The following is a 27041-nucleotide window of genomic DNA, read 5'->3' as shown; positions in this document are numbered from 1 at the left end:
TATCTCACTCAAAAAATTCCGTATTTCGGAATATTTGGATATGGGATACCCAACCTGTATAAATAAATTATGTAATTAGTATCACTATTACTTATTTTTATTGCCTTATATTCTGTCAGAATAGCAGAACATAGTATTTAGGGTTTCCGGATAGTTGGTCGACACAGGAATACTGGTGACACATTAAACTGGTCGACATTACTTTAAAAAAAATATATATTTTTAATATTTTACCATCCATGTGGACTACGAAATAGTAACCTTGCCCACAGCACGAACCATGGAAGGTGAGGTGGAGCACTAATTGGGTTTTCTGGTCATGTTACGCAAAAAAAAATACACCAAAAAAGGTTTAAAAATGTCAACCTTTTTATTATGCGTCAACCTTTTTCCTGTTTGACCATTTAAATGTCAACCTATTCAATGTTGACCTAATCCATGTTGACCCATTAATCCATAACCAACATTTAGACTGCTCTTTACATAGATACTGCACTGGTTATTTCCGCTGGGCAAGTTCCCTTTTTTTTTTTAAAGAATTTGGGAGCAAATTGTAAAAGTGGATAATTGTAGATAAAGTTTTGATTAAAATCTGTGGTTCTAGGTCATGATCACTTTAAAGCCGGGCACACACTAAACGATAAGTGTTCCCAGCTGATGGGATGGGCGTTTTAATGATACATCGGTCATCCCATACACACTGAATTATATATCACTACTGTGCGATACGGTATATCATTCACGGTCGCGTTCCCCTGCATCCCGCAGTTTGCCAGGTTGTGCAGCACACCCGATGGAACGATAGGCAATACTATGATGTCCCCACTATGTCTTTCAAATCCGCCAGATTGGATGACATACTGTATTGCCTAGTGTGTTCCTAGCTTAAAGTCTTTGCCTCACCTGATAAAATACTACCAATAATTTGCCCCAATAAACAGAAAGCCTTGTTGGTATACAGTTCTTCCCTTAGAATGATAAGGCATGTGAGCACATCTACATCAGTTAGTTTTGTTAAGGATGTAAGGATATTGTTACATCGTATGTACTGTATATAGGAAATTGTCAAAGACAATGGTATTATTGTACTTCAGGAGACAAGCATTGGTCTGCAAACTCCTTGTAGTGGCAATATTTCTTGGAGCTATGTTGCAAATCTTCACATTGTAGGCATTGTCACAGCAATATCAATGGATGTAGAATAGGGTCTTCTTATGAAATGTGTATGCACAATACTTTTTACCAGAGCATCATTAAATTTATTTATTTATTTGTTAACTGTTTCTTATATAGTGCAGCAAATTCCTTTGCGCTTTAAAATTGGAAATAACAATGAAATTACAAAACTGGGTAATATCAAACAGTCATAGAGATGGGAAGACCCTGCTCGCAAGCTTACAATCTATAGGGAAATAGGCATGTGTACACAAGGATAGGTGCTATCTATTGCATAGTTGTCCACCAGATTGCAAAGGTTCTTGGTGGGCTGTATGATATGGTCACACAGCAATGATGAACCGGGGTCGGGAGGAAGGGAATGTGAAGAATGAGAAAACGTGAGGATATGTGTGGACTGTGCAGAGTGGATGCAATTTGATAGGGAAAGTTTATGAAAGTTATGTTGGCGGTTCTGGAATATGATACGCTAGCCTGAAGAGGTGAATTTTCAGGGAACGCTTGAAGGTTTGGGGACTAGAGAAGAGTCTTATTGTGTGTGTGGGCGGGGGGGGGGGGGGGCATTCCACAGAGTGGTTGCAGCCCGAAGAAAGTCCTGCAATCGTGAGTGGGAGCGAGTAATGAGTGTGAATGAGTGACATAGATCTTGTGAAGAGCGAAGAGGTCTGGTTGGGAGATATTTTGAGATAAGTGAAATGATGTACGTTGGTGTAGTTTGGTTAATGGCCTTGTGTATGAGTAAAAGTATTTTATATTGAATAAATGCAGTGGCGCCAACGGATGAGGGGGAAGCCTGTACTAATTGCTATGGCTGCTTGAGAGGCCCGATAGGGGCCTCGCTGGGACCAGAGTCCCCTGTCCTCTCCCTCCCGAGTATACCTATACTTAAGGCCAGCATCATCTTCACAGTGCTATATTCGGGACGGTGGCGCCTACACATTGAAAGCAAAGACTCTGGCACTGTGTAAGAATCTTTGCTCTCTAGTGCACATGTACCATACCCAAAATTGTTTTAGTCCAGGAGACCAGGGAAAATTATCTATAGCCTTTTTTTTTTTTTTGTTTCCCCTGCCTAAATGCTTTATCCTAAACTAGTTACCAGCCCGTCAAAATGACGGCGCAAAATAAGTCAGTGCCGGTGGCTGTGCACACCCGAACAGAGCAAGACTTGAATTGCTGTGTCTGGCGCTGTCTAGTGGTCCCCGCCATACACAATTCTTGATTCTTGAATTCCCCCCATAGAGGTGATGAGCTGTGTTTAGCCTTTTATTACAGGGTAATGCTTTTAGGCAAACAGATCTGAACATTTTTCTGTAGAACCATTGTGTCCCACCTGAGTGAGACCAGAAAGGAAACTCCCAGAATCAGTATTGCAGTTTTACATAGTGGACATGGACTGCTGAAAGAACAGTGCTACCTACAGTATGTCTTTAAGAATTGCAAAACAATAGTGGGGCTATCGGAATTACAAAATTGTGGAAACTGAAAATTATACTTAAGGAACATATCATATTGTCTCTAAAATTGCTGTTTTTCAAGCCTTATACATCTTTCTTACCAGCTTTTCATCTTCAATCATATTTTAACATATAAAATTTGGCCAACATCATCGTCATTTTATGGCAGCAGACAAAGTGGTACATCTATGTTTCAATTATACAGTTGTAATAGGTTGATTTATCTAAACAGCCAGTACATGACATTCTTTTGATAAAGGCATATCTAAATATTTTTTCATACTAGCTCAGAAAGCATTACTGTTGGAGGGAGATCCAATGATTAGAGACATGTGAATTATTAGGATTAATAGAAACATCTATAGCAGGGATAATTTCAGAGGAAGTGGAACATAAGAGAAATCAGAAATGTCGGTACAGACTTGTGTCTATCAAACATACACCTCATTGTGTTCTAAAGGCTCTATAGGCTCCATAGTTGTCCCACTACATACAGGAATGAATGACTTGGGTTGAGAATGTTTTGATACAATGACAGTTTATTTAATTGATCAATTTGAGCATTAAGAGGGGGTATCCAATTAGCTGCGCTAATGCGGTTTCGTGATAAATTATTGCAAATGCGACAATTCGGTATCCTGTTAGCGGCGATAAGTTATCACCAGTAAGTCTCCATAGGGTTTATCACGGATTTCTCTTCACCAGCTCTGAGCTGATAATAAGTAGTGCAAAATTCCTATTTTAAGTAAAAAATATTAGGATTTGGCACTTAAAAGATTTTTAATTATTTTTAATTCGTCATTAAGGACATTTTTGGGGACAAAAAATGCAGTGTGATGGAAATTGGGGTACACGGAACAATAGAATTCTATAATGTTTCCCTTTATTAGTTTGTTTTTTCTGCGGGTACAGACAGATTTCCCCACTTTCTCCTATACTTATTTCCGCTTTTGCCGTCTAGAATTATCGCACACAAAAAAAAAAATTACAAAAGCTATTTATTTTTTTTCAGGAAAATAACGCGCTCATTACATTCAGGGTACATATTGGCCAGTTAAAAATAATTAAAAACTTCAAAGTGCCTACGTAGTAATTTGGGGGAGGGGCTATCCTAGGGTTTCTGTACCAAACCCAGTCATTTTTACCTTAAAATAGTGTTTTGCAAACTTTGCACCTGCTCAGAGTAGGTGAAGTGAAGTTAGTGTTAAAATGATCAACGATAAATTATTGCGGCTAATTGAATAGGGGTCTTTCACGATTTGCAGTAAAATCAGTATTTTTTTTGCTCAAAAATGGGTTATCGCAGCTAATTGAATACTCCTCTCTATGTAATTAGAAATCTTCACATTTTCATAGGAATATACAATTGAAAATACTCCCTTAGCGGACAAAATTATACCTAATGGCAATTTTCATTATTAAAGAGAATTATAATTAAACATTAAAATACTCATACATGCAATCAAAATCCCATTATTTTTCTTTCATAGCCTTTTAAAGTATACTTTAAGGTTCAGCTTAAACAAAAAAAAGGATATTATAACTCATCTACCTTAGGTTGAGATAATGCTAAGTGAACCCACTTTTCTTTTCTTTTTGAACCAAAAACAATAGTATGAAGTAAAAAATGTATAATGAAATTTTGGAGTCAGGCAAGATTGATAAAAACATTATTTCCTGGAATCTCCATATTTTGATTGGCAAAGGGTAAAAATTGCAAAGTGATACGTGGATTATGCACAGAGATATTTTTTTTCCCCCAGATACACCTCACAAAATATGGAGCATTCGGTGTGTCATTTCTCAGCAATTTTTCAAACCTTTGAGCCCCTATATTTCAAACTGTGAGGACTAGAGAAGAAAAATATTACATGGGTTAGTAGCTATGTGGTAGTATTATCAAGTGTACATGAAAATCTGAGTCAGTGGGTGTCCTACCTGGGTGAAAGGACATCGAATGACCCTTACTCTGGACTACCTATTTTTCACTGTTTCTGTCTTTTTAGTAGTTTCTTTCATGCTATCAATCATAATAAAACCTTGAGAAGTAAAGATTCTGAACCTCTTTATCGATTACTCCATTGACACTTTTTATCTTGCCAAATCAAAGGTGTCATCTGCTGAAAAGTGCACCATTGATCTACTTTTATTTTTATAGTCTTTCAGATTCTAGCAAGTATGAACCATACTGGGTACACATGTGAGAAGCTTGTGGGCTGGTTTGCAGACTTTTTCTTGTATTACTATTTGTCCCTATCCTATATCTTAATGTCCTCAATCACCAACTCAATGTATATTGTTGCCGTTATCACAAAAATAATAAATACCTAATTCAGATTTCACTGCAGCAAATAGGAAAGGAAAAGAGTAAAACATACGCATCGCTATGTGAATATAATGCAAAAGTTGCTTTTGCTGATTAAAATATGTGGCATGCCTATATTGAATGTTTTCCTGGAAATCACTGAAAGGTAGCATACACACTTGTGTATCTGTGAGAGGGGGGGTCAGAGGGGGGGGGGGGGGGGGGTTGAAATAAATATATATTTTTATTTTTTCAAGGCAGCACTGCTGCATTAATTCCCAATCGGCGTGTCAGTTATCAGGTATTTCTCTGACGTCCTAGTGGATGCTGGGAACTCCGTAAGGACCATGGGGAATAGACGGGCTCCGCATGAGACTGGGCACTCTAAAAGAAAGATTAGGTACTATCTGGTGTGCACTGGCTCCTCCCTCTATGCCCCTCCTCCAGACCTCAGTTAGATTTCTGTGCCCGGCCGAGCTGGATGCACACTAGGGGCTCTCCTGAGCTCCTAGAAAGAAAGTATATTTTAGGTTTTTTATTTTACAGTGAGACCTGCTGGCAACAGGCTCACTGCAACGAGGGACTAAGGGGAGAAGAAGCGAACCTACCTGCTTGCAGCTAGCTTGGGCTTCTTAGGCTACTGGACACCATTAGCTCCAGAGGGATCGACCGCAGGACCCGTCCTTGGTGTTCGTTCCCGGAGCCGCGCCGCCGTCCCCCTTACAGAGCCAGAAGCATGAAGATGGTCCGGAAAATCGGCGGCAGAAGACTTCAGTCTTCACCAAGGTAGCGCACAGCACTGCAGCTGTGCGCCATTGCTCCTCATGTACACCTCACACTCCGGTCACTGATGGGTGCAGGGCGCTGGGGGGGGGGCGCCCTGAGGGCAATATAAACACCTTGGCTGGCAAAATAATCACAATATATAGCCCCAGAGGCTATATATGTGATAAATACCCCTGCCAGAATCCATAAAAAAGCGGGAGAAAAGTCCGAGAAAAAGGGGCGGAGCTATCTCCCTCAGCACACTGGCGCCATTTCTCTTCACAGTGCAGCTGGAAGACAGCTCCCCAGGCTCTCCCCTGTAGTTTTCAGGCTCAAAGGGTTAAAAAGAGAGGGGGGGCACTAAATTTAGGCGCAATATTGTATATACAAGCAGCTATTGGGGAAAATTCACTCAGTTATAGTGTTAATCCCCACATTATATAGCGCTCTGGTGTGTGCTGGCATACTCTCTCTCTGTCTCCCCAAAGGGCCTTGTGGGGTCCTGTCCTCAGTCAAGAGCATTCCCTGTGTGTGTGCGGTGTGTCGTAAGGCTGTGTCGACATGTTTTGATGAGGAGGCTTATGTGGTGACGGAGCAGATGCCGATAAATGTGATGTCGCCCCCTGTGGGGCCGACACCAGAGTGGATAGATAGGTGGAAGGTATTAACCGACAGTGTCAACTCCTTACATAAAAGGCTGGATGACGTAACAGCTATGGGACAGCCGGCTTTTCAGCCCGCGCCTGCCCAGGCGTCTCAAAGGCCATCAGGGGCTCAAAAACGCCCGCTCCCTCAGATGGCAGACACAGATGTCGACACGGAGTCTGACTCCAGTGTCGACGAGGTTGAGACATATACACAATCCACTAGGAACATCCGTGACTTGATCCCGGCAATAAAAAATGTGTTACACATTTCTGACATTAACCCAAGTACCACTAAAAAAGGGTTTTATGTTTGGGGAGAAAAAGCAGGCAGTGTTTTGTTCCCCCATCAGATGAGTGAATGAAGTGTGTGAAAAAGCGTGGGTTCCCCCGATAAGAAACTGGTAATTTCTAAAAAGTTACTGTTGGCGTACCCTTTCCCGCCAGAAGATAAGTTACGCTGGGAGATATCCCCTAGGGTGGATAAGGCGCTCACACGTTTGTCAAAAAAGGTGGCACTGCCGTCTTAGGATAAGGCCACTTTGAAGGTACCTGTTGATAAAAAGCAGGAGGCTATCCTGAAGTCTGTATTTACACACTCAGGTACTAGACTGAGACCTGCAGATATTGCGGCTGCAGCGTGGTCTGTGACCCTGTCAAACAGGGATACTAGTTTGCTAACATAAGAGCATATTAAAGACGTCGTCTTATATATGAAGGATGCACAGAGGGATATTTTACCGGCTGGCATCCAGAATTAATGTAATGTCCATTCTGTCAGGAGGGTATTAGAGACACGACATTGGACAGGTGATGCTGTCTTTAAAAGGCACATATATCTGCCTTATAAGGGTGAGGAATTGTTTGGGGATGGTCTCTGGACCTCGTATCCACAGCAACAGCTGGGAAGAAATTTTTTTACCTCAGGTTTCCTCACAGCCTAAGAAAGCACTGTATTATCAGGTACAGTCCTTTCGGCTTCAGAAAACCAAGCGGGTCAAAGGCGCTTCCTTTCTGCACAGAGACAAGGGAAGAGGGAAAAAGCTGCTCCAGTCAGCCAGTTCCCAGAATCAAAATTCTTCCCCCGCTTCCTCTGAGCCCACCGCATGACGCGGGGGCTCCACAGGTGTAGCAAAGTACGGTGGGGGACCGCCTCAAAAATTTAATCGATCAGTGGGCTCGCTCACAGGATCCCTGGATCCTTCAAGTAGTATCTCAGGGGTACAAGCTGGAATTCGAGATGTCTCCCCTCCCGCCGTTTTCCTCAAATCTGTCTTGCCGACAACTCCCTCGGGCAGGGAGGCTGTGCTAGAGGCAATTCACAAGCTGTATTCCCAGCAGGTGATAGTCAGGGTGCCCCTACTTCAACAAGGAGGGGGTTACTATTCCACACTGTTTGTGGTACCGAAACCGGACGGTTCGGTTAGACCCATTTTAAATTTGAAATCCTTGAACACACACATAAAGAAATTCAAGTTCAAGATGGAATCGCTCAGGGCGGTTATTGCAAGCCTGGAGGAGGGGGATTACATGGTATCCCTGGACATCAAGGATGCTTACCTGCATGTCCCCATTTACCATCCTCACCAGGAGTACCTCAGATTTGTGGTACAGGATTGCCATTACCAATTTCAGACACTGCCGTTTGGACTGTCCACGGCACCGAGGGTGTTTACCAAGGTAATGGCAGAAATGATGATACTCCTTCGAAAAAAGGGAGTTTTAATTATCCCGTACTTGGACGATCTCCTTATAAGGGCGAGGTCCAAGGAGCAGTTGTTGGTCGGAATAGCACTATCTCGGGAAGTGCTACAACAGCACGGATGGATTCTAAACATTCCACAGCTGGTTCCTTCCACACGCCTACTGTTCCTGGGGATGGTTCTGGACACAGAACAGGAAAAAGTGTTTCTCCCGCAGGAGAAAGCCAAGGAGCTGTCATCAGAGACCTTCTGAAACCAAAACAGGTATCGGTGCATCACTGCACACGAATCCTCGGAAAAATGGTAGCTTCATACGAAGCAATTCCATTCGGCAGGTTCCATGCAAGAACCTTTCAGTGGGACCTCTTGGACAAGTGGTCGGGATCGCATCTTCAGATGCATCGGCTGATAACCCGGTCTCCAAGGACCAGGGTGTCTCTGCTGTGGTGGCTGCAGAGTGCTCTTCTTCTAGAGGGCCGCAGATTCGGCATACAGGACTGGGTCCTGGTGACCACGGATGCCAGCCTTCAAGGCTGGGGGGCAGTCACACAGGGAAGAAATTTCCAAGGACTTTGGTCAAGTCAGGAGTCGTCCCTACACATAAATATTCTGGAACTGAGGGCCATTTACAATGCCCTAAGTCAGGCAAGGCCCCTGCTTCAAAACCAGCCGGTACTGATCCAATCAGACAACATCACGGCAGTCGCCCATGTAAACCGACAGGGCGGCACAAGAAGCAGGATGGCGATGGCAGAAGCCACAAGGATTCTCCGATGGGCGGAAAATCACGTCTTAGCACTGTCAGCAGTGTTCATTCCGGGAGTGGACAACTGGGAAGCAGACTTCCTCAGCAGACGCGACCTACACCCGGGAGAGTGGGGACTTCATCCAGAAGTCTTCCAACTGTTGGTAAACCGTTGAGAAAGGCCACAGGTGGACATGATGGCGTCCCGCCTCAACAAAAAGCTAAAGAGATATTGCGCCAGGTCAATGGACCCTCAGGCGATAGCTGTGGACGCTCTAGTGACACCGTGGGTGTACCAGTCGGTTTATGTGTTCCCTCCTCTGCCTCTCATACCAAAGGTACTGAGAATAATAAGAAGGCGAGGAGTAAGAACGATACTCGTGGTTCCGGATTGGCCAAGAAGAGCTTGGTACCCAGAACTCCAAGAAATGATATCAGAGGACCCATGGCCTCTACCGCTCAGACAGGATCTGCTACAGCAGGGGCCCTGTCTGTTCCAAGACTTACCGCAGCTGCGTTTGACGGCATGGCGGTTGAATTCCGGATCCTAAAGGAAAAGGGCATTCCGGAGGAAGTCATTCCTACGCTGATAAAAGCTAGGAAAGAAGTAACCGCAAACCATTATCACCGTATTTGGCGAAAATATGTTGCGTGATGTGAGGCCAGGAAGGCCCCTACTGAGGAATTTCAGCTGGGTCGTTTTCTGCACTTCCTACAGTCGGGAGTGACTATTGGCCTAAAATTGGGTTCCATTAAGGTCCAGATTTCGGCTCTGTCGATTTTCTTCCAGAAAGAACTGGCTTCACTGCCTGAAGTTCAGACATTTGTAAAGGGAGTGCTACATGTTCAGCCCCCTTTTGTGCCTCCTGTGGCACCTTGGGATCTCAACGTGGTGTTGAGTTTCCTGAAATCACATTGGTTTGAGCCACTTAAAACTGGGGATTTGAAATATCTCACATGGAAAGTGGTCATGTTATTGGCCTTGGCTTCGGCCAGGCGTGTGTCAGAATTGGCGGGTTTGTCATGTAAAAGCCCTTATCTGATTTTCCATATGGATAGGGCAGAATTGAGGACTCGTCCCCAGTTTCTCCCTAAGGTGGTATCAGCTTTTCACTTGAACCAACCTATTGTAGTGCCTGCGGCTACTAGGGACTTGGAAGATTCCAAGTTACTGGACGTAGTCAGGGCCCTGAAAATTTATGTTTCCAGGACGGCTGGAGTCGGGAAAACTGACTCGCTTTTTATCCTGTATGCACCCAACAAACTAGGTGCTCCTGCTTCTAAGCAGACTATTGCTCGCTGGATTTGTAGCACAATTCAGCTGGCGCATTCTGCGGCTGGATTGCCGCATCCTAAATCCGTAAAAGCCCATTCCACGAGGAAAGTGGGCTCATCTTGGGCGGCTGCCCGAGGGGTCTCGGCTTTACAACTTTGCCGAGCTGCAACTTGGTCAGGGGCAAACACGTTTGCTATACCCTGGCTGAGGAGGACCTTGAGTTCTCTCATTCGGTGCTGCAGAGTCATCCGCACTCTCCCGCCCGTTTGGGAGCTTTGGTATAATCCCCATGGTCCTTACGGAGTTCCCAGCATCCACTAGGACGTCAGAAAATAAGATTTTACTCACCGGTAAATCTATTTCTCGTAGTCCGTAGTGGATGCTGGGCGCCCATCCCAAGTGCGGATTGTCTGCAATACTTGTATATAGTTATTGCCTAACTAAAGGGTTATTGTTGAGCCATCTGTTGAGAGGCTCAGTTATATTTCATACTTTTAACTGGGTATAGTATCACGAGTTATACGGTGTGATTGGTGTGGCTGGTATGAGTCTTACCCGGGATTCAAAATCCTTCCTTATTGTGTCAGCTCTTCCGGGCACAGTGTCCTAACTGAGGTCTGGAGGAGGGGCATAGAGGGAGGAGCCAGTGCACACCAGATAGTACCTAATCTTTCTTTTAGAGTGCCCAGTCTCCTGCGGAGCCCGTCTATTCCCCATGGTCCTTACAGAGTTCCCAGCATCCACTACGGACTACAAGAAATAGATTTACCGGTGAGTAAAATCTTATTTTTTCTCGGTTGCCATTTTAGGGTGCTGATGACTCTATTATGCAGTCTTGGATCCCGGAATTTATTTGTGAGGCATGTAAAGCATTGTGAGCCCACTGCGTAAAAATATGCCTCCTTTATTTACCGTACGCTATACACTTCAAGTTCCTGATTGACTCTCTCTCTCCGTCTTCAGTCGTCACAAGCCATTTGCCAGGGCTTTCTAAGAGTACACTATGACAGTACAAACACTGTACTGTACTGTATATCCATCCGCCGCTATTCGCTGTACAGTACTGGATTAGTGGAGCATTAGCCACTTAGTGGTGAAGATGTGTATTGCATGCTGTGTATGTTGTCGCACCTTAACACGCCTTTCCGCTCAACACCTCAACAACCTAAACTATAGTTAAGGCCCCAAAAAATACTCAGTTTAAGTGGAGAAACTGCAACGATGATGGAGGCTCCATCTGTAAACCTGCAGATCTATGTGTTGGGCTTGACAAGACTCTCTGAAATCTCTCTCCATTAACTTGATATAGCTCCTTGGTATACAGCTACCCTTGTATACTTTCATGCAGTTTCAACTAAATGCTCTTCTTTCACCCAGCACAATAAAGACTTTGCAATTGACTTAACCATTAATTTGCCACCACCTATTATAGTTCTCTGTTGTTTTACAGTTCTCTATATAGCCGCGTTCAGTACTATTTATTTATTATCCTTTTTATGGAGCCACAAGGGATCCACAGTGTCCAATTACAGATACATAAATAAGCAAAACAAGAAAACAGTGATTTGCAATTCAAAACAATATAGGACAAATACAGTGTATAAAAATATAGCGGCATCAACAGATGACACTGACATAAATATCAGGGAGGCAGAAAACTGATAACTTACCTGTGCAAACTCCTTTCATAGTAATCAGACTAGTTTTGTATCAGCTGTTGAACCTCAAACACCTTGTCTTCAAGTGCTTATGCAAGTATTTACGCTTGGAGAGAGTTAATATTGTGAGAGTTGAATTACCAACCAATCAGCTCCTGTCATTTTCCAAACACAGGGGCAGATGTATTAAGCCTGGGGAAGGGATAAAGATGTGATAAAGCAATGTTAAGTAGAAGGTGATAACGCACCAGCCAGTCAGCTCATAACTGTCATTTCTCTGACGTCCTATGTGGATGCTGGGACTCCGTAAGGACCATGGGGATTAGCGGGCTCCGCAGGAGACTGGGCACAACTAAAGAAAGCTTTAGGACTACCTGGTGTGCACTGGCTCCTCCCACTAAGACCCTCCTCCAGACCTCAGTTAGATTCTTGTGCCCGGCTGAGCTGGATGCACACTAGGGGCTCTCCTGAGCTCCTAGAAAGAAAGTATATTTTAGGTTTTTTATTTTACAGTGAGATCTGCTGGCAACAGACTCAATGCAGCGAGGGACTAAGGGGAGAAGAAGCGAACCTACCTAACTGGTGGTAGCTTGGGCTTCTTAGGCTACTGGACACCATTAGCTCCAGAGGGATCGACCGCATGGAACCGGCCATTGATGTTCGGTCCCGGAGCCGCGCCGCCGGCCCCCTTACAGAGCCAGAAGCAATAAGTGTTCCGGAAAATCGTCGGCAGAAGACTTCAGTCTTCACCAAGGTAGCGCACAGCACTGCAGCTGTGCGCCATTGCTCCTCATGCACACCTCACACTACGGTCACTGATGGGTGCAGGGCGCTGGGGGGGGGGGGGCGCCCTGAGCAGCAATATAAACACCTTGCCTGGCAAAATCATCACAATATATAGCCCCAGAGGCTATATATGTGATAAATACCCCTGCCAGAATCCATAAAAAAGCGGGAGAAAAGTCAGCGAAAAAGGGGCGGAGCTATCTCCCTCAGCACACTGGCGCCATTTTCTCTTCACAGTGCAGCTGGAAGACAGCTCCCCAGGCTCTCCCCTGTAGTTTTCAGGCTCAAAGGGTTAAAAAGAGAGGGGGGGCACTAAATTTAGGCGCAATATTGTTTATACAAGCAGCTATTGGGGGAAAAATCACTCAGTTATAGTGTTAATCCCTGCATTATATAGCGCTCTGGTGTGTGCTGGCATACTCTCTCTCTGTCTCCCCAAAGGACTTTGTGGGGTCCTGTCCTCAGTCAGAGCATTCCCTGTGTGTGTGTGCTGTGTGTCGGTACGGCTGTGTCGACATGTGGGATGAGGAAGGTTGCGTGGAGGTGGAGCAGAGGCCGATAAATGGGATGTCGCCCCCTGTGGGGCCGACACCTGAGTGGATGGATAGGTGGAAGGTATTAACCGACAATGTCAACTCCTTACATAGAAGGCTGGATGACGTAAAACAGCTGTGGGACAGCCGGCTTCTCAGCCCGCGCCTGCCCAGGCGTCTCAAAGGCCATCAGGGGCTCAAAAAAGCGCCCGTTACCTCAGATGGCAGACACAGATGTCGACACAGAGTCTGACTCCAGTGTCGACGAGGTTGAGACATATACACAATCCACTAGGAACATCCGTTACATGATCTCCGCAATGAAAAATGTGTTACGCATTTCTGACATGAACCCAAGTACCACATAAAAGGGGTTTTATTTTTGGGGAGAAAAAGCAGCCAGTGTTTTGTTCCCCCATCAGATGAATGAATGAAGTGTGTAAAGTTAGCGTGGGTTCCCCCAATAAGAAACTGGTAATTTCTAAAAAGTTACTGATGGCGTACCCTTTCCCGCCAGAGGATAGGTCACGTTGGGAGATATCCCTTAGGGTGGATAAGGCGCTCACATGTTTGTGAAAAAAGGTGGCACTGCCGTCTTAGGATACGGCCACCTTGAAGGAGCCTGCTGATAAAAAGCAGGAGGCTATCCTGAAGTCTGTATATACACACTCAGGTTATATACTGAGACCTGCAATTGCCTCAGCATAAATAGTGCTGCTGCAGCGTGGTCTTATACCCAGTCAGATAATATTAATACTCTAAGACAGGGATAATAGTTTGCTAACATAGAGCATATTAAAGACGTCGTCTTAGATATAAAGGATGCACAGAGGGATATTTGCCGGCTGGCATCCAGAATTAATGCAATGTCCATTCTGCCAGGAGGGTATTAGAAACCCGGCAGTGGACAGGTGATGCTGCCTATAAAAGGCACATGAAGATTCTGCCTTATAAGGGTGAGGAATTGTTTGGGGATGGTCCCTGGGACCTCGTATCCACAGCAACAGCTGGGAAGAAAAATTTTTACCTCAGGTTTCCTCACAGCCTAGGAAAGCACTGTATTTTCAGGTACAGTCCTTTCGGCTTCAGAAAAGCAAGCGGGTCAAAGGCGCTTCCTTTCTGCACAGAGACAAGGGAAGAAGGAAAAAGCTGCACCAGCAGCCAGTTCCCAGGATCAAAAATCTTCCCCCGCTTCCTCTGAGTCCACCGCATGACGTTTGGGCTCCACAGGTGGAGACAGGTGCGGTAGGGGCGCGTCTCGGGAACTTCAGGGACCAGTGGGCTTGCCCACAGGTGGATCCCTAGGTTCTGCAAATAGTATCACAGGGATACAGGCTGGAGTTCGAGGCGACTCCCCCTCGCCGTTACCTCACATCAGCCTTGCCTGCTGCCCTCGGAGAAAGGTAGTACTGGCGGCAATTCACAAGCTGTACTTCAAGCAGGTGAAATCAAGGTACCCCTCCTTCAACAAGGCCGGGGTTACTATTCCAAAATGTTGTGGTACCGAAACCAGACGGTTCGGTGAGACCCATTCTAAAATTGAAAGCCTTGAACACTTATATACGAAGGTTCAAGTTCAAAATGGAATCGCTCAGGGCGATTATTGCAAGCCTGGAGAATTTCATGGTATCACTGGACATCAAGGATGCTTACCTGAATGTCCCTATTTACCCTCTTCACCAGGAGTACCTCAAAATTGTAGTACAGGATTGTCATTACCAATTCCAGATGTTGCCGTTGGTCTGTCCCCGGCACCGAGGTATTTACCAAGGTAATGGCCGAAATAATTATCCCGTACTTGGACGATCTCCTTATAAAGGCGAGGTCCAGGGAGCAGTTGTTCGGCGGAGTAGCACTATCTCGGGAAGTGCTACAACAGCACGGCTGGATTCTGAATATTCCAAAGTCGCAGCTGGTTCCTACGACGCGTCTACTGTTCCTGGGTATGGTTCTGGACACAGAACAGGATAAAAAGGGTTTCTCCCGGAGGAGAAGTCCAAGGAGTTGTCGTCTCTAGACAGAGACCTCCTAATACGTATACAGGTGTCGGTGCATCAATGCACGCGAGCCCTGGGAAGGATGGTAGCTTCTTACGAAGAAATTCCATTCGCCAGGTCCCATGCAAGGATTTTCCAGTGGGATCTGTTGGACAAGTGGTCCGGGTCGCATCTTCAGATGCATCGGCGGATAACCCTGTCTCCAATGGCCAGGGTGTCGCTGTTGTGGTGGCTGCAGAGTGCTCATCTTCTAGGGGGCCGCAGATTCGGTATACAGGACTGGGTCCTGGTGACCACGGATGCCAGCCTTCGAGGCTGGGGGGCAGTCACACAGGGAAGAAACTTCCAAGGCTATGGAAAAGTCAGGAGACTTCCCTACACATAAATATTCTGGAACTAAGGGCCATTTACAATGCCCTAAGTCAGGCTAGACCCCTGCTTCAACACCGGCCGGTGCTGATCCAGTCAGACAACATCACGGCGGTCGCTCATGTAAACCGACAGGGCGGCACAAGAAGCAGGATGGCGATGGCAGAAGCCACAAGGATTCTCCGATGGGCGGAAAGTCATGTGTTAGCACTGTCAGCAGTGCTCATTCCTGGAGTGGACAACTGAGAAGCAGACTTTCTCAGAAGACACGACCTCCACCCGGGAGAGTGGGGACTTCATCCAGAAGTTTTCCAAATGATTGTACACCGTTGGGAAAGGCCACAGGTGGACATGATGGCGTCCCGCCTCAACAAAAAGCTACAAAGATATTGCGCCAGGTCAAGGGACCCTCAGGTGATAGCTGTGGACGCTCTGGTAACACCGTGGGTGTACCAGTCTGTGTATGTGTTCCCTTCTCTGCCTCTCTTACCCAGGGTAATGAGAATAATAAGAAGGAGAGGAGTAAGAACTATACTCATTGTTCCGGGTTGGCCAAGAAGAGCTTGGTAACCAGAACTCCAAGAAATGATCTCAGAGGACCCATGGCCTCTGCCGCTCAGACAGGACCTGCTGCAGCAGGGGGCCTGTCTGTTCCAAGACGTACCGCGGCTGCGTTTGACGGCATTGCGGTTGAACGCCGGATCCTGAAGGAAAAGGGCATTCCGGAGGAAGTTATCCCTATGCTATTTAAAGCTAGGAAAGAAGTGAACGCAAACCATTATCACCGCATATGGTGGAAATATGTTGCGTGCTGTGAGGCCAGGAAGGCCCCAAAGGAGAAATTTCAGCTAGGTCGATTTCTGCACTTCCTACAGTCAGAGGTGACTATGGGCCTAAAATTGGGTTCCATGAAGGTCCAGATTTCGGCTCTATCGATTTTCTTCCAAAATAGAACTGGCTTCACTGCCTGAAGTTCGTACTTTTGTTAAGGGAGTGCTGCATAGTCAGCCCCCGTTTGTGCCTCAAGTGGCACCGTGGGATCTCAACGTGGTGTTGGATTTCCTGAAGTCGCATTGGGTTGAGCCACTTAAATCCGTGGAGCTACAATACCTCACGTGGAAAGTGGTCATGCTGTAGGCCGTGGCGTCGGCCAGGCGTGTATCAGAATTGGCGGCTTTGTCATACAAAAGCCCTTATCTGTATTTTATATGGATAAGGCGGAATTGAGGACTCGTTCCCGATTCCTTCCTAAGGTGGTATCAGTTTTTCATGTGAACCAACCTATTGTGGTGCCTGCGGCTACTTGGGACTTGGAGGATTCCAAGTTACTGGACGTAGTCAGGGCCCTGAAAAGTATATGTTTCCAGGACGGCTGGAGTCAGGAAAACTGACTCGCTATTTATCCTGTATGCACCCAACAAGCTGGGTGCTCCTGCTTCTAAGCAGACTATTGCTCGCTGGATCTGTAGCACGATTCAACTTGCACATTCTGCGGCTGGACTGCCGCACCCTAAATCTGTAAAAGCCCATTCTACGAGGAAAGTGGGTTTTTCTTGGGCGGCTGCCCGAGAGGTCTCGGCTTTACAACTTTGCCGAGCTGTTACTTGGTCGGGTTCAAACATTTTTGCAACAGTCTACAAGTTTGATACCCTGGCTGAGGAGGACCTAGAGTTTGCTCATTCGGTGCTGCAGAGTCATCCGCACTCTCCCGCCCGTTTGGGAGCTTTGATATAATCCCCATGGTCCTTACGGAGTTCCCAGCATCCACTTAGGACGTCAGAGAAAATAAGATTTTACTCACCGGTAAATCTATTTCTCGTAGTCCGTAGTGGATGCTGGGCGCCCATCCCAAGTGCGGATTGTCTGCAATACTTGTACATAGTTATTGCCTAACTAAAAAGTTATTGTTGAGCCATCTGTTGAGAGGCTCAGTTATATTTCATACTGTTAACTGGGTATAGTATCACGAGTTATACGGTGTGATTGGTGTGGCTGGTATGAGTCTTACCCGGGATTCAAAATCTTTCCTATTTGTGTCAGCTCTTCCGGGCACAGTATCCTAACTGAGGTCTGGAGGAGGGTCTTAGTGGGAGGAGCCAGTGCACACCAGGTAGTCCTAAAGCTTTCTTTAGTTGTGCCCAGTCTCCTGCGGAGCCGCTAATCCCCATGGTCCTTACGGAGTCCCAGCATCCACTACGGACTACGAGAAATAGATTTACCGGTGAGTAAAATCTTATTTTCTCTAACGTCCTAGTGGATGCTGGGGACTCCATAAGGACCATGGGGAATAGACGGGCTCCGCAGGAGACTGGGCACTCTAAAGAAAGATTTAGTACTACCTGGTGTGCACTGGCTCCTCCCTCTATGCCCCTCATCCAGTTAGAATCTGTGCCCGGCCAGAGATGGGTGCTTTTAGTGAGCTCTCCTGAGCTTGCTAATAAAAGTATTTTCGTTAGGTTTTTTTTATTTTCAGAGAGCTTCTGCTGGCAACAGACTCTCTGCTACGTGGGACTGAGGGGAGAGAAGCAAACCTACTAACTGCGGCTAGGTTGCGCTTCTTAGGCTACTGGACACCATTAGCTCCAGAGGGATCAAACACAGGACCTGACCTTGTCGTCCGGAGCCGCGCCGCCGCCCCCCTCGCAGAGCCAGAAGTCAGAAGCCGGCAGAAGCAAGAAGACATCGAAATCGGCGGCAGAAGACTCCTGTCTTCACATGAGGTAGCGCACAGCACTGTAGCTGTGCGCCATTGCGCCCACACTACCCACACACTCCGGTCACTGTAGGGTGCAGGGCGCAGGGGGGGGGCGCCCTGGGCAGCAATTAGGATACCTCTTGGCAAAAAGACACATATACAGCTGGGCACTGTATATATGTACGAGCCCCCGCCATTTTATTACACAGACCCGGGACAGAAGCCCGCTGCTGAGGGGGCGGGGCCTTCTTCCTCAGCACTAACCAGCGCCATTTTCTCTTCACAGCTCCGCTGAGAGGAAGCTCCCCAGGCTCTCCCCTGCAGTATCAAGGTAGAAAAAGGGTAAAAAGAGAGGGGGGGCACATAAATTTAGGCGCAAATTATCATAAACAGCAGCTACTGGGTAAACACTAAGTTACTGTGTAATCCCTGGGTTATATAGCGCTGGGGTGTGTGCTGGCATACTCTCTGTCTCCCCAAAAGGCCTTGTGGGGTCCTGTCCTCAGTTAGAGCATTCCCTGTGTGTGTGTGTGCGGTGTGTCAGTACGTTTGTGTCGACATGTTTGACGAGGACGGTTACGTGGAGGCAGAACAAGTGCAAGTGACTGGTGTCGCCGCCGACACCTGATTGGATGGATATGTGGAAGGTGTTAAATGATAACGTAAGCTCCTTGCATAAAAGGTTGGATAATCAGTCAGGGTCTCAACCCGTGTCTGATTCTGCAGCTCAGAGGCTGTCAGGGTCTCAAAAGCGCCCACTATCCCAGTTGGTTGACACAGATGTCGACACGGATTCTGACTCCAGTGTCGATGACGATGAGGCAAAGTTGCAGCCTAAAATGACTAAAGCCATCCGATACATGATTATAGCAATGAAGGATGTATTGCATATATCGGTGGAAAACCCTATCCCTGACAAAAGGGTGTATATGTATGGGGAGAAAAAGCAAGTGGTGACTTTTCCCCCTTCACATGAGTTAAATGAATTATGTGAAAAAGCATGGGATTCTCCTGATAAGAAAGTGCTGATTTCCAAAAGGTTACTTATGGCGTACCCTTTCCCGCCAACGGACAGGATGCGCTGGGAATCCTCCCCTAGGGTAGATAAAGCTCTGACACGCTTATCTAAAAAGGTGGCCCTGCCGTCACAGGATACGGCCACCCTAAAGGATCCTGCAGATAGGAAGCAGGAAAGTATCCTGAAGTCTGTTTATGCACACTCGGGTACTATACTGAGGCCGGCTATTGCGTCGGCCTGGATGTGTAGTGCTGTAGCAGCATGGACAGATAATCTGTCTGAGGAAATGGATACCTTAGACAAGGATACCATTTTACTGACCCTGGGGCATATAAAAGACGCTGTCCTATATATGAGGGATGCCCAGAGGGACATTTGCCTACTGGGCTCTAGAATAAATGCAATGTCAATTTCTGCCAGAAGGGTCCTGTGGACTCGGCAATGGACAGGTGATGCCGACTCCAAAAAGCACATGGAGGTGTTACCTTACAAGGGTGAGGAATTGTTTGGGGACGGTCTCTCGGACCTAGTTTCCACAGCTACGGCTGGGAAGTCAAACTTTTTGCCATATATTCCCTCACAGCCTAAGAAAGCACCGTATTACCAAATGCAGTCCTTTCGATTACAGAGAAGCAAGAAGGTCAGAGGTGCGTCCTTTCTGGCCAGAGGCAGGGGTAGAGGAAAGAAGCTGCACCATTCAGCTAGTTCCCAGGAACAGAAGTCCTCCCCGGCTTCCACTAAATCCACCGCATGACGCTGGGGCTCCACAGGAGCCAGGAGCGGTGGGGGCGCGTCTCCGAAATTTCAGCCACCAGTGGGTTCGCTCACAGGTGGATCCCTGGGCTATACAGATTGTGTCTCAGGGATACAAGTTGGAATTCGAAGTGATGCCCCCTCACCGTTACCTCAAATCGGCCCTGCCAGCCTCCCCCATAGAAAGGGAAGTAGTATTAGCGGCAATTCACAAGTTATATCTCCAGCAGGTGGTGGTAAAGGTTCCCCTCCTTCAACAAGGAAGAGGATACTATTCCACAATGTTTGTGGTACCGAAACCGGACGGTTCGGTCAGACCCATTTTGAATTAAAAATCCCTGAACATTTATCTGAAAAGATTAAAGTTCAAAATGGAATCGCTCAGAGCGGTCATTGCAAGCCTGGAAGAGGGGGATTTTATGGTGTCTCTGGACATCAAGGATGCGTACTTGCATGTCCCCATTTATCCACCTCATCAGGAGTACCTCAGGTTTGTGGTACAGGACTGTCATTACCAATTCCAGACGTTGCCGTTTGGCCTGTCCACGGCACCGAGAATATTTACCAAGGTGATGGCGGAAATGATGGTGCTCCTTCGGAAGCAAGGGGTTACGATTATCCCATACTTGGACGATCTCCTCATAAAGGCGAGGTCCAGGGAGCGGTTGCTGATCAGCGTAGCACTCTCTCAGGAAGTGTTGCAACAGCACGGCTGGATTCTGAATATTCCAAAGTCGCAGCTGATTCCTACGACGCGTCTGCCCTTCCTGGGCATGATTCTGGACACAAACCAGAAAAAGGTGGTTCTCCCGGAGGAGAAGGCTCAGGAGCTCCTGACTCCGGTCAGAGGCCTCCTAAAACCAAAACGGGTATCGGTGCATCACTGCACGCGAGTCCTGGGAAAGATGGTGGCGTCATACGAAGCCATTCCCTTCGGCAGGTTCCATGCGAGGATCTTTCAGTGGGATCTGTTGGACAAGTGGTCCGGATCGCATCTTCAGATGCATCAGGTGATCACCCTGTCCCCCAGGGCCAGGGTGTCTCTTCTGTGATGGCTGCAAAGTGCTCACCTCCACGAGGGCCGCAGGTTCGGCATACAGGACTGTGTCCTGGTGACCACGGATGCAAGCCTCCGAGGATGGGGGGCAGTCACTCAAGGAAGAAACTTCCAGGGGCTGTGGTCAAGTCAGAAGACTTGTCTGCACATCAATATCCTGGAACTAAGGGCCATATACAACGCCCTGAGTCAAGCGGAGCCTCTGCTTCGAAACCAACCAGTGCTGGTTCAGTCAGACAACATCACGGCAGTGGCCCATGTGAACCGCCAGGGCGGCACAAAAAGAAGGGTGGCAATGGCAGAAGCCACCAGGATTCTTCGTTGGGTGGAGAATCACGTACTAACGCTGTCAGCAGTGTTCTTTCCGGGAGTGGACAACTGGGAAGCAGACTTCCTCAGCAGGCACGACCTCCACCCGGGAGAGTGGGGACTTCATCAAGAAGTCTTCACGCGGATTGCAAATCGATGGGAACTGCCACAGGTGGACATGATGGCGTCCCGTCTCAACAAAAAGCTAAAAAGATATTGCGCCAGGTCAAGGGACCCTCAGGCGATAGCTGTGGACGCACTAGTAACACCGTGGGTGTTCCAGTCGGTCTATGTGTTTCCTCCTCTTCCTCTCATACCAAAGGTGCTGAGAATTGTAAGGAAAAGAGGAGTGAGAACAATACTCATTGTTCCGGATTGGCCAAGAAGGACTTGGTACCCGGAATTGCAAGAAATGCTCACAGAGGACCCGTGGCCTCTGCCTCTCAGACAGGACCTGTTACAACAAGGGCCCTGTCTGTTCCAAGACTTACCGGTGCTGCGTTTAACGGCATGGCGGTTGAACGCCGGATCCTAGCGGAAAAAGGCATTCCGGATGAAGTTATTCCTACGCTGATAAAGGCTAGGAAGGATGTGACAGCAAAGCATTATCACCGTATATGGCGAAAATATGTTGCTTGGTGTGAGGCCAGGAAGGCCCCTACAGAGGAATTCCAGCTGGGTCGATTCCTGCACTTCCTACAGTCAGGAGTGACTATGGGTCTGAAATTAGGGTCCATAAAGGTCCAGATTTCGGCCCTATCCATTTTCTTCCAAAAAGAACTGGCTTCACTGCCTGAGGTTCAGACGTTTGTAAAGGGAGTGCTGCATATTCAGCCCCCTTTTGTGGCACCTTGGGATCTTAACGTGGTGTTGAGTTTCCTGAAATCCCACTGGTGTGAGCCACTTAAGACCGTGGAGCTAAAGTATCTCACGTAGAAAGTGGTCATGCTGTTGGCCTTAGCTTCGGCTAGGCGTGTGTCAGAATTGGCGGCTTTGTCATGTAAAAGCCCCTATCTGGTTTTCCATATGGATAGGGCAGAATTGCGGACTCGTCCGCAATTTCTGCCAAAGGTGGTGTCATCCTTTCATTTGAACCAACCTATTGTGGTGCCTGCGGCTACTGGTGACTTGGAGGATTCCAAGTTGCTTGACGTAGTCCGGGCTTTAAAGATTTATGTGACCAGAACAGCTGGAGTCAGGAAGACTGACTCGCTGTTTGTCCTGTATGCATCCAACAAGCTGGGTGCTCCTGCTTCAAAGCAAACTATTGCTCGCTGGATCTGTGGCACGATTCAGCAGGCTCATTCTGCGGCTGGATTGCCGCATCCAAAATCAGTGAAAGCCCATTCCACTAGAAAGGTGGGCTCTTCTTGGGCGGCTGCCCGAGGGGTCTCGGCATTACAGCTTTGCCGAGCTGCTACTTGGTCGGGTTCAAACACATTTGCAAAGTTCTACAAGTTTGATACCCTGGCTGAGGAGGACCTTGAGTTTGCCCATTCGGTGCTGCAGAGTCATCCGCACTCTCCCGCCCATTTGGGAGCTTTGGTATAATCCCCATGGTACTTACGGAGTCCCCAGCATCCACTAGGACGTTAGAGAAAATAAGATTTTACTCACCGGTAAATCTATTTCTCGTAGTCCGTAGTGGATGCTGGGCGCCCGTCCCAAGTGCGGACTTTCTGCAATACGTGTATATAGTTATTGCTTACTAAAGGGTTATGTTATGTGGCATCAGTTGAGTGATGCTTGTTTGTTGTTCATACTGTTAACTGGGTAAGTTTATCTCGAGTTATACGGTGTGATTGGTGTGGCTGGTATGAGTCTTACCCTGGATTTCAAAATCCTTTCCTTGTAATGTCAGCTCTTCCGGGCACAGTTTCCTTAACTGAGGTATGGAGGAGGGGCATAGAGGGAGGAGCCAGTGCACACCAGGTAGTACTAAATCTTTCTTTAGAGTGCCCAGTCTCCTGCGGAGCCCGTCTATTCCCTATGGTCCTTACGGAGTCCCCAGCATCCACTACGGACTACGAGAAATAGATTTACCAGTGAGTAAAATCTTATTTTTTCAAATCCGTAATGATTGGCTGGTGCGTTATCACCTTGCACTTATCACTGTCTGTAAAGTGCAATGCAGAAGCTGATTTGCTGGTACTTTATCTCTCACAATTGTAACTCTCTCCAAGCTTTAATGAATACCTACCTTATTCTTTATACTCTGAACTTAAGATATGGTCTATGCATGATCAGATATGCTTAAATAACTTACATTTTAAAAGCAAATTATAGATGATTTAATCATAGAACATTGTCACATTGAACCTGTGATATTAGATGGCTATTCCCACAGTATTTGTAAAAGGTTTATGTAACCTTTTTCTAAATCTGTATAATGCAATTCGTGTGCAGCAGATGTTAAAATTTAACGCCACAGAATTTGCAATTTCTATTTATTTTCAACCTTTGGTGACTTTTTTCACCAATTCCATTGTGTTTAATTTCTCGTCTTAACTAACCCTTAAACTTTGAATTGTAATGGACATAGTTACTTTCATAACTTGCTGTAGCTGTGAGCCAGTATTGAAACACACGTACAGCAAATAACAAATAATTCATTACTTTTAAGTTTTCAAATTAAAACCTTAAAATGCAATCTCTCGGAAGCAGATGATATAAGTAGCAACTGTTTGCAGCTGTTATTAGCTTTGATGCCTCTGTAAGTTTAACACACTTGTATTTTAGTTTCACACTATATTTACTATTAAAGATGTATACATACTCGTCCATACTGCCCTGCTTTAGCTGTAGTAGAAGAGACCTCTCACACACATTGTGTGCATAAACAGAAGAGGGGAGGAGCATTGAGGGAAAGGATTCGTGACCTCTGTATTAATCACCGTGGGGGCGTACCCGGCTGGCTCCATGCTTTCCCTGCGGCCTGTATTGCAAGTAGATGCTGTGTGCATCTATTTTATTCTGTCAGTGTGTTTCCCCCCAAACACCCCACCCCCCAAAAAAACAAACCTAACGAACATTTTCAGCGTGGAACACTGTGGCCTAGGGTGAAACAGCAGGATAGTCCCCACAAAAATGGTGCTTTACCACTGGATGTGGGGCATTTGAGAGGAATGCCTTGTCAAATGGCTGCCTATATGCACAAAGGCGAAAAACTTGGGTAACCCTTAAACTGACCTCTGCTCTACAGTGTGATGAAGCATTGTTTTACTCTAGAGGGGTGTTACTGTTAGATTTTTGCATCTAATTGTGCTCTTATGCATGTAAAGATCTATACCATTTTAATAGCTTGATGGTTATGCCCTGCTCAACATTTGCTGGATTTTGCTGAGTGCAATGAGAGGTACTTGTCTGCACATCTATGTACCCTTCTTATGCCTAGAGAAGTATCCTTAAATTTTGCTTTTAATTTTAGCATAACAGAATATATAATGTAAGAGTGGATTGTACAAAGATCATATGTTAGCATTAGTTACCATAATGCAATATCATTTTCTTTTACTTTTCCTGGTCACATAATACATTGTGAACCATTAAAGAGAAATGACAATAGTGACATTTACTAAAATATTTATAACGTATAAAGTACAAGAAGATAATGTGAATAAAGTGTGTGACTCTTGTTTCCTGCACCATATAAAGATCTGTATAACCCATTGATTTATAACGCAACAGGAGGATTTCTATCTAATATTCTTAGCCCGTACCAAGTAGTCAAATGCAGACTGTTATGAATTTCCCAACGCACAGGGGGAGAGTGTGATCAGGGCAATGTAGCTCTCACAAACATCTAAAATGGACCCAGTCTCCTCTCCTTTCCAAACACGGTCTCGGTCCAGTCCATCCTAAAAATGTGGTGAAGCTTGTCCTTATAAAATGAAAATGCTGGAGAGCTAGTATGTATCCAATTCTGCAAAATAGTTTTTTTTAGCTGCAGAACTTACGGCTAATACCACCTTTAGTTACTCGTTGAATCTTTGGAGGAAATCCAAATGTAGCCCATTCAAGCAGCAAAGGAACATAATTAACGTGTTTTCTGCATCTCACTTTACTCTCATCCAGAACCCCCTAATCATTGGGCAATTTAAAGAGGAGTGGTACAAGTATGCCATCCCCTGATGCCATGTGGGACATCTGTCTGAGGAGGTTAAGCCCATGTGATATTGTTTATTAGGAGAAAGATAAGTTCTGTGTATCATATTGTAGAATAATTCTGGATGCATGCTAGACAAAAGAAGTTTACAAGAGACATTGAGAAAATGTAGAAGATCTTGAGTTGAGAAAGCGGGAAAATTAACCAGCCACTGACACATTCCTGATTGTGAGTCAGCATAGTCAATGGGAAGTTCCAAGGATACATAATAAGAAAAAGCTTTTCTTATGAGATGGGCCACGTCTTATGAGCTTATCTAATTGGTTATCCCAATCTAGGTCTCCAAATTCTCTAATTACTGTTGAAATATAGTATTGAGATTGTAGGAATGCCACTAGGTAAGCTTGAAGAATCTAAAATTTAGCCACAGCTTCCGAGTACAGAAGAGGCCTTTTGTCTTTCAAATTAACCAAATGCCCTATAGAATCAATCCCCCCTGTCCTCCATATTGTGAAGGGATAAGCTGCCATGCCGCCCTGAAATCCTATTTTTTTTTTACAGAAAGGAAGATGCAATGAGTAGTGGGTGTTTAGGCTATAACGATTCCGCAGTATGTACCACACTTTCCATGTGCTCCAAAGAAGAGGGTTATCCTAAAACGTAGATGTGATCTCATTATCTTGAATGTGAAGAAAACTAGAAATATTTATATTATCCAAAAACTGAGATTCCAGTGAAGTGTTTGTATATACATTTCAAGGACTTTATTGACAGAAAGCAAAAATGTGTTTCTTTATAAAGTACACAGCCCCAAAGCATCATATTTATATAGTGTTAATTAAAATGATGATTTTCAAGCTCTGTTTACATATTGTGTGTTCTTAGTATTTAGATGACATGCTTTCAATTTTGGATTGTTTCTAAGCTGTTTCACATTTTTGAAGCGTGGCATCTATCATTTTATATATTTGTAACACAATTACATTCTGTCTCCTCGGTATATGTTTATTTTTGTTAACTATTTTACAGTAATTACTTTTTTTTTTTTTTTTTTGTCCGGTTGCCCGTTTAAGATTGTTTTGTCTACTTTGTTTTTGGCATATCTATCTTGAAAAATAATTACATGTGGTAAACATTTAATATACATAGGTCAGTGGTCTCCAACCTTAATTGAGGTGTGAGCTACTTTTGGAAAATAAAACCTCTGAAGGAGCTCCCCCTCCCCCCAATGCGCTTGCGTTCCTACGAAAGTGGGTGTGGCCTCACACAGAGGGTGTGGCCTCACAACTACAAGTAATGCCCCCCCCACGTAGTGCCAGATAAACAAACAATGCCCCTCAGCAGTGCCAGATAAACATATAATGCCCCTCAGCAGTGACAGATATTCAAATAATGCCTCCCAGCAGTGCCAGATACACAAATAATGCCTCAAGCAGTTCCAGATACACAAATAATGCCCCCCCCCCCCGCAGTGTCCGATACAGTGCCCCACACAGTGCTATCCCTTGCTGGCTTCTTCTACTGCCTCCGGTGCTGCTCCTCCTGTATGAGGGATGGAAGGGGAGGAGAGCGCAGCGCGCGCCTCTCCTATGAAGTCTGGAGAACAGCTGCGGTGAGGGTGACAGAGTCTCCGACGGCGGCGGGCATTTAAAATATGGTGCCGGTAAGTGAGCAAATCAAAACTCGCGGT

General features: G+C 45.9%; 1 protein-coding gene across 2 annotated transcripts in view; it reads left to right on the top strand.

The window, feature by feature from the left end:
• Positions 1-27041, top strand: part of CRTC1 (CREB regulated transcription coactivator 1) — a 462675-nt gene that overhangs the window by 277517 nt on the left and 158117 nt on the right. The window lies entirely within an intron of this gene.

This window comes from Pseudophryne corroboree, chromosome 1, assembly GCF_028390025.1.
Source record: "Pseudophryne corroboree isolate aPseCor3 chromosome 1, aPseCor3.hap2, whole genome shotgun sequence".
NCBI lineage: Eukaryota > Metazoa > Chordata > Amphibia > Anura > Myobatrachidae > Pseudophryne > Pseudophryne corroboree.
The sequence above is the reverse complement of the archived record's forward strand: the minus strand, read 5'-3'. Positions and strand labels throughout refer to the sequence as shown.